Source organism: Salmo salar, chromosome ssa19 (genome assembly GCF_905237065.1).
Source record: "Salmo salar chromosome ssa19, Ssal_v3.1, whole genome shotgun sequence".
Taxonomy (NCBI): domain Eukaryota; kingdom Metazoa; phylum Chordata; class Actinopteri; order Salmoniformes; family Salmonidae; genus Salmo; species Salmo salar.
Window position 1 is genome coordinate 355,539 of NC_059460.1, and position 18,008 is coordinate 373,546.

The window sequence follows — 18,008 nt, forward strand, 5'->3', positions numbered from 1 at the left end:
GTTGGGAAATGGTCTGTCTGCCCAATATAAAGGATCAAAACTGGCAGAGGAATAAAAATAGCATAAATAGGAAAGTATACCAGTTTCATTTGAGGACCAGTATGTTGACAACTGTGCCATACAGACTGCAAAATAGAGATTTTTGATGTACCGATTCCTAGGTACAGGGTGTATGAGTTGATATATAAAACAACGCAAGATTCAAGACTTCGTGCTTTTCAGCTAAAATGATTATATAGAATTCTTGCCACCAACAAAATGTTGAATATTTGGGGCATAAAATCATCAAAGTTCTGCAGATTTTGTTGTGAGGATACAGAATCAATAGACCATTTATTTCGGTATTGCCCTCAGGTAGCCTGTTTCTTTTCTCAGGTTCAGGAATGGCGGAAAATGCATAGCATTGATCTAAAATTGACCCTAGAAATAGTACTGTTAGGAGACGCTGAGGGTTGGTATGTGGAATTGGAGACAAGTGGGAGTGGATTTGCTGTGTGTGAGAGAGAGACGGTCAAAAGATAAGGGAGAAAAAAAAGTCTAAATTAAACATAATAAAAGTACATTTGAATGACACTAAGTGGCAGTGTTTTTACAACTAATGCCGGTTTGCCTGAGGCTGATGCCGTGCAGGTGTTTGTACACATGCATATACACACACACTCATTCAAATAAACATACAAATGGTTGAGGAACAGCTATTGGGGAACTGTGGGGGGATCTTGGAGGGTTCGGGTTTCACAAGATTGTGATCATGAAAAGGAAACTATGACATACATTTTATATCACTATCATGCATACGTACCTTAACACATAAGGATGGCTCTGTTGCGGAAAGACGGATACATGTTTGATAGTGTCTGTAAACGGTGCGTAACTGGCTGCAGGGAAGTCAGGCGCAGGAGAGCAGAAATGGGTAACAACTGGAGCACTTTAATAATGCAAAAAACAAGCTGCACCCAGAACAACAAAATACGGGTAAAATAACCCGTCGCAAAACCAGTCAGAAGTGCACATACAATTTACAACAAACAATTCCACACACAGACATGGGGGGAACAGAGGTTTATATACATTTCAAATAATGAGGGAATGTAAACCAGGTGTGTGGGAAAACAAGACAAAACAAATGGAAAATGAAAGGTGGATCGGCAATGGCTAGAAGACCGGTGACACCGAATGCCGCCCGAACAAGGAGAGGAACCGACTTTGGCGGAAGTCGTGACAGTACCCCCCCTTGACGCACGGCTCCAGCAGCGCGCCGACACCGGCCTCGGGGACGACCCGGAGGACGAGGTGCAGGGCGATCCGGACGGAGAAACTCCCGCAGCATTGAACGGTCCAACACGTCCTCCACCGGAACCCAGCATCTCTCCTCCGGACCGTACCCCTCCCACTCCACGAGGTACTGAAGGCCCCTCGCCCGATGCCTCGAATCTAGTATGGAGCGTATGCCGGGGCCCCCTCAATGTCCAGAGGGGGCGGAGGAACCTCCCGCACCTCAGACTCCTGGAGCGGACCAGCCACCACCGGCCTGAGGAGAGACACATGGAATGAGGGGTTAATACGGTAATCGGGGGGAGCTGTAACCTGTAACACACCTCGTTCAGTCTCCTCAGGACTTTGAACGGCCCCACAAATCGCGGACCCAGCTTCCGGCAGGGCAGGCGGAGGGGCAGGTTTCGGGTCGAGAGCCAGACCCGGTCCCCCGGTGCGAACACCGGGGCCTCACTGCGGTGACAGTCTGCACTGGCTTTCTGGCGCAGCACGGCACGCTGAAGGTGAACATGAGCGGCGTCCCATGTCTCCTCCGGGCGCAGGAACTAGTCGTCCACCGCAGGAGCTTTGGTCTGACTCTGATGCCAAGGAGCCAGAACCGGCTGATACCCCAGTACGCACTGGAAGGGGGAGAGGTTAGTGGAGGAGTGGCGAAGCGAGTTCTGGGCCATCTCTGCCCATCTCTGGCATGAACGCCGCCCACTCCCCCGTCCGGTCCTGGCAATAAGACCGCAGAAACCTACCCACATCCTGGTTAACTCTCTCCACCTGCCCGTTACTCTCGGGGTGAAAACATGAGGTAAGGCTGATCGAGACCCCCAGACGCTCCATGAACGCTCTCCAGACCCTCGACATGAACTGGGGACCTTGGTCAGACGCTATATCCTCAGGCACCCCGTAGTGCCGGAAGACGTGAGTGAACAAGGCCTCCGCAGTCTTTAGGGCCATAGGGAGACCGGGCAGAGGAAGGAGATGGCAGGACTTGGAGAAACGGTCCACAACAACCAGGATCGTGGTGTTACCCTGTGAGTGAGGGAGATCTGTGAGAAAATCTATCAACAGGTGAGACCATGGCCATTGTGGAACGGGTAAGGGGTGTAACTTACCTCTGGGCAGGTGCCTAGGAGCCTTACACTGGGGGGCACACCGAGCAGGAGGAAACATAAACCCTCACGTCCTTGGCACTGGTGGGCCACCAGTACTTCCCACTCAAACAGCGCAATGTCCGACCGATACCTGGATGACCAAAGGAGGGGGACGTGTGAGCCCAATAGATCAGCCGGTCACGGACAGCAGACGGAACGTACAGACGCCCAGCGGGACACTGGAGGGGAGCGGGCTCTGCACATAACGCCTGCTCAATGTCCGCGTCCAGCTCCCATACTACCGGCGGGTGTATCCCTGATGCAGGGATTTGGATACATATGTTTCCATAGCCGCCGTCTCCGCCTGTGACAGGGGATACACATGACTCCTGGGAAGTGCGGTGTCTACCAGGAGATTAATCGCACAATCCCCCCATCGATGGGATGGTAATTGAGTCGCCTTCTTTTTGGAGAAGGCGAGAGCCAAACCGGCATATTCGGGGGGAATGCGCACGGTGGAGACCTGGTCTGGACTTTCCACTGTAGTAGCACCAATGGAAACCCCTAAACACCTCCCCGAGCACTCCCGCGACCACCCCGTGAGAGCCCTCTGTTGCCATGAAACAGTGGGGTCATGACAGGCTAACCAGGACAGCCTAGCACCATGGGAAACGCATGGAGAGTCAATGAGAAAGAGACTGATTCTCTCCTTGTGACCCCCCTGCATCACCATGCCCAGGGGAGCGGTGGCCTCCCTAATCGACCCTGACCCCAATGGACGTCTGTCTAAGGCGTGAACTGGGAAGGGCACAGCCACTGGAACAATGTGGATCCCTAAACTATGACCGAATGCTCGCCTGAATCGACGAGCGCCTTATGCTGGGAATGCGGGGAAAACTCAGGAAACTTGACATGCAAAAACAGGTTTGTAGCCGAGAGCTCTGGGTGAGAATGGTGCCGACTCACCTGGGGTGACGCTAGAGTGCCCTGCCTGCTGCCTCGACCCCCAGAGGAACCAACTCGACACCGACCGGCAGTGTGCCCTCTGCGGCCACAGATGGTGTACGCGAAGGCCCCTCCTCCGGCCCCCCTAAGCGCAGCACCTCCCAGCTCCATAGGGATCGGAGCGGTGGTGCTGGGGGATGGAACCAACAGAGGCCGATCTGGACGTCCGCGGTTGGCCAGCAGGTTATCCAGCCGGATGGACAGGTCCACCAGCTGGTCAAATGTGAGGGTGGTGTCCCTGCAGGCCAACTCCCGACGGACATCCTCACGCAAGCTGAAGTGATAGTTGTCCATCAGGACCCTGTCGTTCCATCCCGCTCCGGCGGCCAGGGTTGGAAAGTCCAGAGCGAACTCCTGGGCACTCCTCGTCCCCTGCCGCAGGTGGAAGAGATGTTCACCCACCGCTCTACCCTCGGGCGGGTGGTCGAAGACTGCCCGGAAACGACGGGTGAACTCCTCAAAGTGGTCCAGCACCGCATCACCTTCCACCCACACGGCGTTGGCCCACTCCAGGGCTTTGCCCGAGAGGCACGAGACGAGGGTGGACACCCTCTCACGGCCCGAAGGAGCCGGGTGGACGATCGCCAGGTATAACTCCAATTGTAGCAGGAAACCCTGGCAGTTGGCAGCCGTCCCATCGTACTCCCCGGGGAGGGCGAGGCGAATCCCACTGGAACCGGGTGCAGGGGGAGCGAGTAGTGGAGGCCCCTGTTGTGCTGTTGGAGGCGCTGGAGGGAAACCCTGTCTCTCCCAGCGGTCCATTGTTTGGACGACGCGGTACATGGCGGTGCCGAGGTGGTGGAGCATCGCTGCGTGTTCCTGGACGAGCTCCTCTACCCCAATAACAGCGGCACCTGCTCCTGCTGACTCTATCAGAGGTGGGGTATTCTGTCAATGGTGGGTGTAGCTGGTGCATGGAAGTCAGGTGCAGGAGAGCAGAGATGAGTGGACAAAGCACTTTACTTAGGCAATCATATGATCGGAACGCAACCGCGTCACAAAACAAATGCCCAAAGAACAAGTAAGGCAGCACAAAGTACAAAACCCAAGAACAAAGTACCGGCTGCCACAAAGCACGGGTATAACACAAAACCCGGCGCAAACCAGCCGGAAGTGTGCCAACCTCGACAATAAACAATACTCCACACAGACATGGAGGGAACAGAGGGCTAAATACACATAGTAATGGTGATGAAATGAAAACCAGGTGTGCAGGAAAACAAACAAAACAAATGGAAAATGAAAGGTGGAGCAGCGATGGCTAGAAGACCGGTGACGTCGACCGCCAAACGCCGCCCGAACAAGGAGAGGGACCGACTTCAGCAGAAGTCGTGACAGCATGCATTCTGGGAATACCGCATTGTGCGTCTGGCACACAGGAATAGACACAACCAAGTTATTCTTTCTTGCCGATAACAAACAATTAGGCCTATACGTTTAGTATAGTTGCTTTTTCATAACATTTTATTTTAACCTGTTAGGGCTAGGGGGCAGTATTGACACAGCCGGATAAAAAACGTACCCGATTTAATCTGGTTACTACTCCTGCCCAGTAACTAGAATATGCATATAATTATTGGCTTTGGATAGAAAACACCCTAAAGTTTCTAAAACTGTTTGAATGGTGTCTGTGAGTATAACAGAACTCATATGGCAGGCCAAAACCTGAGAAGATTCCATGCAGGAAGTGGCCTGTCTGACAAGTTGTGTTTCATCTTGGCTCTTTTTATTGAAGACTGAGGATCTTTGCTATAACGTGACACTTCCTACGGCTCCCATAGGCTCTCAGAGCCCGGGAAAAAGCTGAATGATATCGAGGCAGCCTCTGGCTGAAACACTTTATCGCGTTTGGCAAGTGGCCGATCAGAGTACTATGGGCTTAGGCGCATGCCCGAGTCGACCCCATGCTTTATTTTCTTTCGTCTGTTTACCTAAACGCAGATTCCCGGTCGGAATTTTATCGCTTTTTTATTTGAAAAATTGCATAAAAAATTATTTTAAACAGCGGTTGACATGCTTCGAAGTACGGTAATGGAATATTTAGAATTTCTTTGTCACGAATTGCGCCATGCTCGTCACCCTTATTTACCCTTTCGGATAGTGTCTTGAACGCACGAACAAAACGCCGGTATTTGGATATAACTATGGATTATTTTGAACCAAACCAACATTTGTTATTGAAGTAGAAGTCCTGGGAGTGCATTCTGACGAAGACAGCAAAGGTAATAACATTTTTCTTATAGTAAATCTGACTTTGGTGAGTGCTAAACTTGCTGGGTGTCTAAATAGCTAGCCCTGTGATGCCGGGCTATCTACTGAGAATATTGCAAAATGTGCTTTCACCGAAAAGCTATTTTAAAATCGGACATATCGAGTGCATAGAGGAGTTTTGTATCTATAATTCTTAAAATAATTGTTATGCTTTTTGTGAACGTTTATCGTGAGTAATTTAGTAAATTCACCGGAAGTGTTCGGTGGGAATGCTAGCCACATGCTAGTCACATGCTAATGTAAAAAGCTGGTTTTTTATATAAATATGAACTTGATTGAACAAAACATGCATGTATTGTATAACATAATGTCCTAGGGTTGTCATCTGATGAAGATCATCAAAGGTTAGTGCTACTTTTAGCTGTGGTTTGGGTTTATGTGACATTATATGCTAGCTTGAAAAATGGGTGTCTGATTATTTCTGGCTGGGTACTCTGCTGACATAATCTAATGTTTTGCTTTCGTTGTAAAGCCTTTTTGAAATTGGACAGTGTGGTTAGATTAACGAGAGTCTTGTCTTTAAAATGGTGTAAAATAGTAATATGTTTGAAAAATTGAAGTTTTTGCATTTTTGAGGAATTTGAATAACGCGCCACGGGATTACACTGGCTGTTGAGTAGGTGGGACGCAAGCGTCCCACCTAGCCCATAGAGGTTAAGTAGGTCTAACGTGATGATATTATAAAAACATAAAGTGCATATTTTTCTCTAACGACCATATTAATAAAAACATTGCAACTCACCATGTGGCTGAACTCACCATGTCGCTGAATCGGCAACAAGACGGTCCCATATATGGGTGATGGGAGACAGTGACTGTTCCTTATGTCTACTCCGTAATTTAGTTTTTGTTGCCATCATTGCAGAAAACCATGCTTCGCAGAGATATAGTAGGATGTTTGAAATGGAAGCAACGTTTTCAGTGCTTTTGTGGCTATTAGGATATTCAGCCTTGATTTTAATCCAGAAGGTCGGCAGAGATGAAGTTATCTCAAACATACTTTTAAGGCCACCGTCATTTGTAACCTCAAGGAGTTGATCTTCTTCCTGCATGGACATGGACGATTCACCTGGGACATTCACAAATTGGTCATTCCTTCGCACTTCGTGGGTCTTTGGCGGTTGGAAAGTAACGCTTGAACTCCATTGACAGAGTAGCTAGGTGATCGGGCACCAACTGGGAGAAAGACAGCCTAGTCTCAATCTCTCCCAAAATGTTTGGAACATGTCAAATATGCCCGTCCACTTGCCGTCCCCACAGTTCCAGTTTGACGTTGAATGCAGCCACTTTATCTGCCATCTTAAAGACAGTTGACATTCTCCCCTGAAGTGACAGATTGAGTTCGCTGAGCAGGTTGAATATGTCGCACAGGTAAGCGAGTTATGTGACCCTCACTGAAATGTGCTGCCAGTGGTGACTTTTTTTCTGAAAGAAATCTCTGCAGTGGCTCTCGTAACTCAAACACTCTGGCAAGTTATCTCCCCCTGGATAGCCATCTGACTTCTGTGTATAAGAGAAGGCGTTTGTGCTCTGCGTCCATTTCCTCACAAACCTGCCCACAGAGACGCAAGTTATGGGCGTGAGCTTTGATGTGATTGATAACTTTAATAACATCATGCAATAAGACGTTAAATTCAGGTGACATTTTTCGGCTAGCCAGTATTTCTCTGTGAATGACACAGTGCGTAGACTCACATTCAGGCGCAACCTCTTTAACCTCTATGGGCAAGGCGGGACGAATTCATCCCACCTACGTAACAGCCACCTGAATTCAGTGGCGCGATTTTTGAATCGTTTGAAATACTATTACTTCAATTTCTCTAACATATGACTATTTTACAGCTATTTAAAGACAAGACTCTCCTTAATCTAACCACACTGTCCGATTTCAAAAAGGCTTTACAACGAAAGCAAAACATTAGATTATGTCAGGAGAGTGCCCAGCCAGAAATAATCAGACACCCATTTTTCAAGCTAGCATATAATGTCACAAAAACCCAAACCACAGCTAAATGCAGCACTAACCTTTTATGATCTTCATCAGATGACACACCTAGGACATTATGTTATACAATACATGCATGTCTGTTCAATCAAGTTCATATTTATATCAAAAAACAGCTTTTTACATTAGCATGTGACGTTCAGAAAAAGCATACCCCCCAAACTTCCGGGGAATTTACTAACAGTTTGCTAAATTACTCACGATAAACGTTCACAAAAAGCATAACAATTATTTTAAGAATTATAGATACATTACTCCTCTATGCACTCGATATGTCCGATTTTAAAATAGCTTTTCGGATGAAGCACATTTTGCAATATTCTAAGTACATAGCTCAGCCATCACGGCTAGCTATTTAGACACCCGGCAAGATTAGCCTTCACCAAAATCCTATTTCCTATAAGAAAAATGTTCTTACCTTTCCTGTTCTTCGTCAGAATGCACTCCCAGGACTTCTACTTCAATAACAAATGTAGGTTTGGTCCCAAATAATCCATCGTTATATCCAAATATCCTCTGTTTTGTTCGTGCGTTCTAGACACTATACGAATGGTAAATAACGGTCGCACGCATGGCGCATGGCGTGACAAAAAATTTCTAAATATTCCATTACCGTACTTCGAAGCATGTCAACCGCTGTTTAAAACCAATTTTTATGCCATTTATCTCGTAGAAAAGCGATAATATTCCGACCGGGAATCTGCAATAAGCTAAACAGCCGAATGAAATTTCTCCACGGGGGCGAATCGTGCACGCGCCTCATTCAATGGTCCTCTGATCGGCCACTTGGATAAGGCGATAATCTGTTTCAGCCAGAGGCTGCCTCGTCATCGTTCAGGTTTTTCCCGGGTTCTGAGAGCCTATTGGAGCCCTGGGAATTGTCACGTTACAGCTAAGATCCTTACACTTCAATAAACAGATGCAAGACGCACGACTCCTTGTCAGACAGGTCACTTCCTGTAAGGAATCTTCTCAGGTTTTTGCCTGTCATATGAGTTCTGTTATACTCACAGACACCATTCAAACAGTTTTAGAAACTTTAGGGTGTTTTCTATCCAAAGCCAATAATTATATGCATATTCTAGTTTCTGGGCAGTAGTAATAACCAGATTAAATCGGGTACGTTTTTTATCCGGCCGTGCAAATACTGCCCCCTACCCCCAACAGGTTAAGCCTTATCTAACAATTGTGCCTCAATGTTCTCTGTTATTTCATCAATTCACCTAGTGACGGTGGTAGCCGAAAGAGGAACCTGTTGTATCGATTTAGCTGCAGCCTCTCCTAAGAGTTCACAGCAAATGTCCTTAGCAGCAGGTAGAATCAACTCCTCGCCAATAGTGAAAAGCTTCTTGGCCTTAGCAATACGGCTAGCCACTAAGTATGACGCTGTCAGTGCAGCCACGTTTGTTAATGCGGTGGCTTTCAAGACTTGCTTCTGTCCTTCTTGTTCACATTTTCTTTGCTCAAGTAATTCAACAGGTTTGTCTTTCAGTGCAGGGTCCTTGGATTCGATGTGCCGAGGCAATGAAGCAGTTTTGAGGGTTTCATTGCCTTGTTAGATAGCCTATCTCCACATACTACGAACAGGGGGCTTGGAGCATGCAAGTCACCTGTTGCAATAAAGCCATATTTTAGGTAGGACTCATCATATTTTCCATATAATTTTTTGCAGTCTCAGACTCTGCTGTCTCTGCATTATCGACATCGTCGTTGGGCCTTTTATCTCCCTTACCTCTTCCTGAAGAAGCTCTCCAGTGACGTTTGCTTGTCTTTATTCATGTCAGCTAACGTAGCTAGCTAGTACAACATTTGCGGGCAACACAGCTCACGCAGACCGTGATGAACTCACCACGAGCGCATTACTCAAGTTCAAAATCTGTAAATTGTTGTGGGCGTGACAGAGATATTAGAGTGGTGAGAAAAGGACCAACAGACTGCACCAAGGACCAACAGACTGCCGGGGTGTGGACGTCCGTGGGCCCCAGAGGGAGTCCGGGGGAAGAGGCCGGAGCCCAAGCCCCAGAGAGGACTCTAAAAAACAAGTTGACCTACAAAAACTTCCATGAACACTATTAAATATGTAAATCATGTTAAGTAGCCTAATAAGGAACCCATTTACTGATGTGAAAATAGATTGTATTTATATGAATTTATATATTATCTTTGTACAATGTTTAAAAAAATAAGATGATAAAAAAAATGTTTTTAAAGAATGTACAAACGGGGTCAAAGTGACACAGTGTCACAAAAAGTGCCGTGTTGAATTGATCAAACTGCAGCGGGTATGTGGATACTCATTCTTTTAATGAAAAAACACAAAGCATCCACAGGAAAAACCAAACAATAAACGATACTCACGACCAAACAGTGTGGCAGGCTAAACAAGTAGTGCTCACAAACAATTACCCACAAACACACAGACAAACACACCCTACTAATATAGGACTCCCAATCAAAGGCAACTCAACACAACTGCCTTCAATTGGGAGTCCAATCCCAATTAACTCTACATAGAAAACAAACCTAGAACCTATACACTCTGATCACTGTATAATCTCTAAGAGAAATTATAAACATTTCTCACAGCAAGCTTTTACCCTTGACTTATATCACTCTGAGTTTTTATCCACTTGCTGCTTTCTGGACCCGGTTTTAGCCCTTGCTTTTTTCTCTTCTATTGTTACCTCTATGTCTGATAAACATGCCCCGCTTAAGAATCACAGAGTAAGAAACCGAACCAGTTCTTGGTTCTCTCCTGAATTGTCAGGTCTTTTCCTGCAAAAGAATCGGGCCTGGGCCTTGGCGAGGAAAACAGGTACTCCAGCTGATTGGCTGTTTTTTAGGCAATTGAGAAATAAATGTACTGCAGCTGTCAAAAAGGCTAAATCAAATTACTTCCTTAATGCTATGACAAATTCTGCAGGAGATCCTGCAAAATCCTGGAAAACCGTTAATTCACTGAAACAGGGGGAATTCTGCTGTTTCTCTTCCTAAGCAAATTACCTCAGATTCCTGTATCCTAAGTGAAAAAAATGATATTTGTGATGCTTTTAATAAGCATTTCATCTCTGCTGGTTTTTTATTTGAAAGGAAAAGTGGCCATTGTGGCACTGGCCAGTTAGTTGATTTTTCGTCTTGCTTTTCAACCGTTACTCTGAAAAATGGTAACCCTGTTTTTAGTTTCCAGAAAATAACCGAAGCAGAGGTTCTAGCTGCCCTTTGATACTAAGAAATGTTCTAGCTGCCCATTGATACTAAGAAATCCTTAGGCGCTGACAATTTAGACCCGTACTTACTTAAGTGTGCTGCACCTATCATTGCTGGTTCAGTGACACACATTTTTAATCTAACATTAAGCACAGGAATTATCCCTAAGGTGTGGAAAGCAGCTTTTGTTCTGCCATTACATAAGGGAGGTGACGGTAGTGATTTGGATAACTATCGACCCATCTCTAGGCTCCCTTGTCTGGCAAAGTTCCTAGAATCTATAGTCAACAAACAGTTACAGTCTTTTCTTTCTGCTAACAGTATTGTTAGCACCAATCAATCTGGTTTTAGATCTAAACACAGTACCACATCGGCCACTATGCTTGTTGTAAATGATATTGCAAATGCCTTAGATGATAGAAAGCACTGTGCTGCGTTGTTTGTAGATTTGTCAAAAGCTTTTGACACTGTAGACCATGCTATCCTTTTGAGTAAACTGTCATCTATAGGAGTGGGCACTGATGCCTGCCGATGGTTTTATGACTATCTTAAAGATAGAACTCAGGCCGTCATGGTCGACGGGGTCAAGTCTGACTCCTTACAGTTACTTAAAGGGGTGCCTCAGGGTTCAATAATTGGCCCACTATTGCTCTCACTTTATATAAACAACATTGGTGATGATGTCAAATATTGTAAATTCCATTTATATGCAGATGACACAGTGATGTACTCTATTGCTCCAACAGCGGACCAAGCTTTAATGCAGTTGGAGTCTGATTTTAGGATACTACAGGGGTCTCTTTTACAGCTTAAACTTGTTTTAAACGCTAAGAAAACAAACTCTCAGTTAGAAACACTTTTGTAATCACTAGCTTGGATGGTACTCAAATCAAACAGGTCTTTGCATATAAATATTTAGGGGTATGGTTAGATGATAAGCTTTCTTTTAAAAAACATGTTACTGAATTGGGAAAAAAGCTCAAATTCAAGATAGGGTTCCTTTACAGAAACAGGGCTTGTCTGTCCTTTGTAAATAGAAAACAAATTGTGCAGGCTACTTTTATGTCCGTTTTAGATTATGATGATATTATCTATATGCATGCATCGGCAAACACATTAAAACCACTGGATGCTATTTACCATTGTGCACTCAGGTTTATCACGGGTGATAGTTACAAAACTCATCACTGTATCCTATATCAACATGTGGGTTGGGCCTCTCTATCTGTGAGGCGAGAGCAACATGCTCTCTTGTTTATTTATAAAGCGCTTCTTTTAAAACTACCTCCATATATATCATCATTAATTTCCACTAGATATACACATTTTAAAACCTGATCACAGATGTGGATTACATTAAAGACTAATGCAGGTCTCCACAGAGTTGGGTAGGACTGCTTTTAGTTCCTTTGCGCCTTATTTATGGAACAAACTGCAGATCCAACTTAAGTTAGACACTCCGGTGTCCCTTGCCCATTTTAAAAATGTTATGGAGGATCAATATGATGTTGTCTGTGATTGTTTCTGTTGAATTGTGTCTTTGTTTTGTATGTTTGAAATGTTCTTGTCTGTATGCCTAAAACTGTACATGTCAACATGTTTACACAGGGCACAGCCGTAAAAGAGATCCAGGTCTCAGTCTGTTTTCCCTGTTAAAATAAAGATTTAAAAAAATTAAAATACCCACAACTAACTAACTAAACCTAGAAATACATAAACACAGAGCAGTGCCCAAAACCCCCGGAATACATAAATAAAACAACCTACTACCTACACCACCACCCCAAACCATATAAAACAAATACCCTCTGCCACATCCTGACCAAACTCCAACAACAAATAACCCTTAACTGGTCAGGACGTGACACACAGGACATTCTCTTGAAGTCAAGTACAACAACAAGTGAACACACAGGGAACAGGTCCAGTAAACTGAATGTTAGGCAAGATCTCCAGATTAGACTAGCGTTTACACCATTGAACTTAATTGTCTCTGCATTGATAAAATAAATCCATAAATAATTTCTGTCTGATTGGGGAAAGCTGCAGCATTAGTACATACATTTATGATGTGTCAACTAATAGTCTTATTATTTTATATTCAAAACTTTTCTGGTATAGCTGAGAGAGATGGCTTTGGTCTGTTCAATTAACCTTAGACCATGTGGTAAATTGTGGGTGTTATTATGGTACAGTGTATGAGTATGTTTTCTGCCTCTGGTGACTGTTGAAAAAAGGACATAACCTGCAAACTTCATAAATCTTCAAAGTAATGTTAAGGTGCTTAAGTCACAGGGCTACAGCAAATAGATGGTAAAGTGCAAATTGTTGGTTTAGTAACTGTAGATAGCCTTACAGCTGTTTTTTGTTACCCTTTGTGGCACATCTATTATCTGGTTCACAGTTTGCCCAGCAGTTTCTGCTTCATGCACAAGACAATGACACTGCCTGCTGAATCCAGGGTCGTGTTCAGTAGGTCACTCACCGTAGCAAAACATTTTGCAAGACAAAAATAAAATAAGTGTTCCAATAGGACTAAGTCATTCAGGTACAGCAAAGACATTCTTTGAATTCAGTGACATGCCTTTTGGGCTGTGCAATGCCCCCGGTACATTGCAGCGTCTCATTTCACTCAATTTCATTACTTTTTCTGCCTACTGAACACAACCCTTGTGAATAATGCCCCAACAACCCTCAGTTGTCAGCAAGTGCCCTGTCTCTCAATACTCACTGCCCAGTCTGTCCATGCACTCTGCTACTCCTCAGTCAACTCAGCACCAGCTGAGAGTGGGGTTTAAGACCATGACCACACCAGACTCATGCATCCCAGCTGACAACGTCTGGTTCCCAGACCATTTCTGAACAGCCAGTGGTGGTGATGTTACCCCAAACGCCTGTTTGTACAGTGCATAATTTCCAAGGACAATCTGAAAACGGCCAATAGTAACCACCAACAAGCTAATTCAATAGTAGGCTTACCAAATGAAGACATAATGAGATATGGTTCAAGCTTCAGTTATCCACCAGAATTACCAGAATTAGAAATGATTCTCATGTATAATTTTCATATCAATGAAAAGGCGATGTTCACTCATCCACAAACGTATTGAGAGTTGTTGACCAATATTCAACACTTTTTTACCAAACCTTCACCAAGGTACCAAGTACCTTGGTGAAGTAATGCTTGGGAAAAAGAGCCCTGAGTGAAGTATTCAAGTATGTCACTTGAGAGGGCAGTTGAGAGGTATCAGGTCAAGACAGAGCTGTGGCTGCCTAGGCAGAGAGCTCCTGTATATTTTGTACAATATTATTATATTTTTGTTGCATTTTTTATTAAACTTTAACATGTTTATATGTCTGAGTTTTGACCACATACAACCTGCAGTCTTGACTCATTAAGTTGCAGGACAATGATGGCAGGTCTGTTTGTTGGGCTTGTTAGCTAGCTAGCCAGCTAATGTGTTTTGATAAAACTTTCACCTGGAAAAGGATCTGTTTTTTTGTTTCACCTGACTATGTGTGGAGATGTGATGGCTGATGAGGCTCCTAGGGACTTTTCTGGACCACTGTTGATGCATGGTGTGGTTTGGTGCTGCAGCTGCCGAGGCTTCACCTAGGTGGGTGCTACGCTTAGGCCATGGAGGACTAGAGACCTATTGAGGAGAGTCTACTCAAATCAAATTAAATTTTATTTGTCACATGCGCTGAATACAACAGGTGTAGACCTTACAGTGAAATGCTTACTTACAAGCCCTTAACCAACAATGCTTTAAGAAGTTAAGAACAAAATGTAAAATAAGTGTTAAGTAAAAAATTTAAAATAAAAGTAAAAAATTATTAAACAGCAGCAGTAAAATAACAAGCGAGGCTATATACAGGGGGTACCGGTACAGAGTCAATGTGCGGGGGCACCGGTTAGTTGAGGTAATTGAGGTAATATGTACATGTAGGTAGAGTTAAAGGGACTATGCATAGATTATAAACAGAGAGTAGGAGCAGCATACAAGAGGGGTCTGGGTAGTCCTCTGATTAGCTGTTCAGGAGTCCTATGGCTAGGGGGTAGAAGCTGTTAAGAAGCCTTTTGGACCTCGACTTGGCACTCCGGTACCGCTTGCCGTGCGGTAGCAGTGAGAACAGTCTATGACTAAAGTGGCTGGAGTCTTTGACAATGTTTAGGGTACTACATCAAGTTGCCCTGATGAAGGCTCCTGAGCACCTGTCTGTCAGACTGACTGTTTCTCTTGGCCGTACTATCGATGACCCATCTGCTCAAGCCGACTGCCCAACAACTCGCCTCAAGCCCTGCTAACAGCTTCACTCAAGCCAACTTCCCACAGATGATGAGCATTACTAGCTACTTTCATCTATTTAATTATTTGGTTATGACCTTCCTTTTGTTTATTGTGTTTTAGTGTAATATTTTCACAATGTCCATTGTACTCGCAATTCAGCTTGTTGCTGCCAGTTGTACAATGTCTTGTTGAAGTGAAAAAAACATTCTCTCTCTTTCTCTCTCTCTCTCTCTCCCTCTTTCAATGCAGAGTGAGGGTAGTTGGGCCAATAGCATGTTTATCTGGCCGTGCTATCCTTCTGAAGTACTGGGTGGTGGAGGGAGACCAAGGAGCCACTTGTGTTCCTCAAGAGTCTGCAGATGGCTATAATCCGCGGTAAAAAAGGGAACCGAAAATCAATCAAGACAATGGTGGACATGGTGTGTCTGTGTGTGAGTGTTTGTGGAGGCAGGAGATAGAGAAAGACAGTTCTTGGGGAGGGGGTTCCAAAGTTTCTAAAGACACACAAGTTGGGGCAGGCCAGTGTCTTGAGCACTTTGGGTATGTTTCCCGCCAAAAACCGGCATTGTAATGTAGTGACAAGGAGAGTGAATTGCGACCCCCTCCCAGGGCTGTGGCACTCCCCCACCCACCATCCCATCCAGCGGGCCACAGCTGCCTAGTCCAGGACCTTAGCTTTGGGCTGTAACCTACAGGAGGGGGGGTCAAAAAGGCCTGGGAGAGTGGGAGCATTCAGCACTCACATCAGAGACACAGGGTCTTTAAGCAGCCTTAAGCAGCCTAAAGCAGCCTTTCAGTGTGTGGAATCACAATCACATGGAAGGAGGCTCGAGAGAGAGGGAGAGAGCCAGGGAGAAACATGGGACTAGTTATGGAGTCCATACATACTGAGAACTATGCTTTTGAATGATTGCCCTTTTTTTTGTAACAATATGAAAATAGGAGTTGCCCTATTATTGGTTTCTGTGCCTAATATGAGAGTAATGTGCTAAGTGGTATAGTAGTTTTGCATTATTGTTTTGCTTTTGCTATGCTTCATAAGCAATGAATACATGAAATGAATAAGTGTGTATTGTATAGGGAGTTTATGACGCTATTGTCATGAGGAAAGGGGGGGAAGTGGGACCGGTTCTAGGACTTCCTCTCTCGTGCACTGCAGTATGGAGAAGTCAAACATCCTTTGTTTGTAGAGAGAGACTCTGCCCCAAAACTTTAACATCAAAAGGTTGGACATTGAAACAATATTTCTAACATAAATATTGTGGAAAATGGTTGGTGGGGCTCCAAACAATAATCATGTCAAATCAGATGTTGTTTTGTGATATCATTAACCTGTTTGGGATAGGGGGCAGTATTTTCATGGCCGGATAAAAAACGTACCAGATTTAATCTGGTTACTACTCCTGCCCAGAAACTAGAATGTGCATATAATTAGTAGATTTGGATAGAAAACACTCTAAAGTTTCTAAAACTGTTTGAATGGTGTCTGTGAGTATAACATAACTCATATGGCAGGCCAAAACCTGAGAAGATTCCATGCAGGAAGTGCCCTGTCTGACAATTTGTTGTTCTTCTGTAGCATCTCTATAAAAAATACAGCATCTGTGCTGTAACATGACATTTTCTAAGGCTTCCATTGGCTCTCAGAAGGCGCCAGAAAGTGTAATGGGGTGTCTGCTGTCTCTGGGCGAAGAACAGCAGGATAATTTCTTAGTGGTCAGCCTGGGAACAGTGACACTGGAGATGCGCGTTCATGAGAATTCAATTTTTTTTTCTTTCAGCCTTTGAATCAATACAACGTCGCCCAGTTGGAATATTATCGCTATTTTACGAGACAAATAGCATAAATATTTATTTTAAACAATGTTTGACATGCTTCTAAGTACGGTAATGGAATATTTAGACATTTTTTGTCACAAAATGCGCTCGCGCGTCACCCTTCGGATAGTGACCTGAACGCACGAACAAAACGGAGCTATTTGAATATAACTATGTATTATTTGGAACCAAAACAACATTTGTTGTTGAAGTAGAAGTCCTGGGAGTGCATTCTGACGAAGAACAGCAAAGGTAATCCAATTCTTCTAATAGTAATTCTGAGTTTAGTGAGCACCAAACTTTTCGCCGAAAAGCTATTTTAAAATCTGACACCCCGATTGCATAAAGGAGTTCTGTATCTATAATTCTTAAAATAATTGTTATGTTTTTTGTGAAGGTTTATCATGAGTAATTTAGTAAATTCACCAGAAGTTTGCTAGTTCTGAACATCACATGCTAATGTAAAAAGCTTGTTTTTGATATAAATATGAACTTGATTGAACAAAACATGCATGTATTGTATAACATAATGTCCTATGAGTGTCATCTGATGAAGATCATCAAAGGTTTGTGCTGCATTTAGCTGTGGTTTTGGTTTTTGTGACATATATGCTTGCTTTGAAAATGGCTGTGTGATTATTTTTGGCAGGGTACTCTCCTGACATAATGTATTGTTTTGCTTTCGCTGTAAAGCCTTTTTGAAATCGGACAATGTGGTTAGATTAACGAGAGTCTTGTCTTTAAAATGGTGTAAAATAGTCATATGTTTGAGAAATTGAAGTTATAGCATTTTTGAGGTATTTGTATTTCGCGCCACGCTCTACCATTGGATAGCGGAACGTCTGTCCGGAATGTCTGTCTCTAAAAGGTTAAGGATGGCATAACTAAATAACAGTAACTCCACAAATGTATACGTCCCAGTTATCAGATTTACATCTAAATGTTGTAAAACGTATATGATTAAATATGAAACTATTTGTGAGAAGATGAAATGTGATTTTAGCCTTCTAAATGAGATAATTGTTTTTCATGTAACGTTTTACTCAGTCA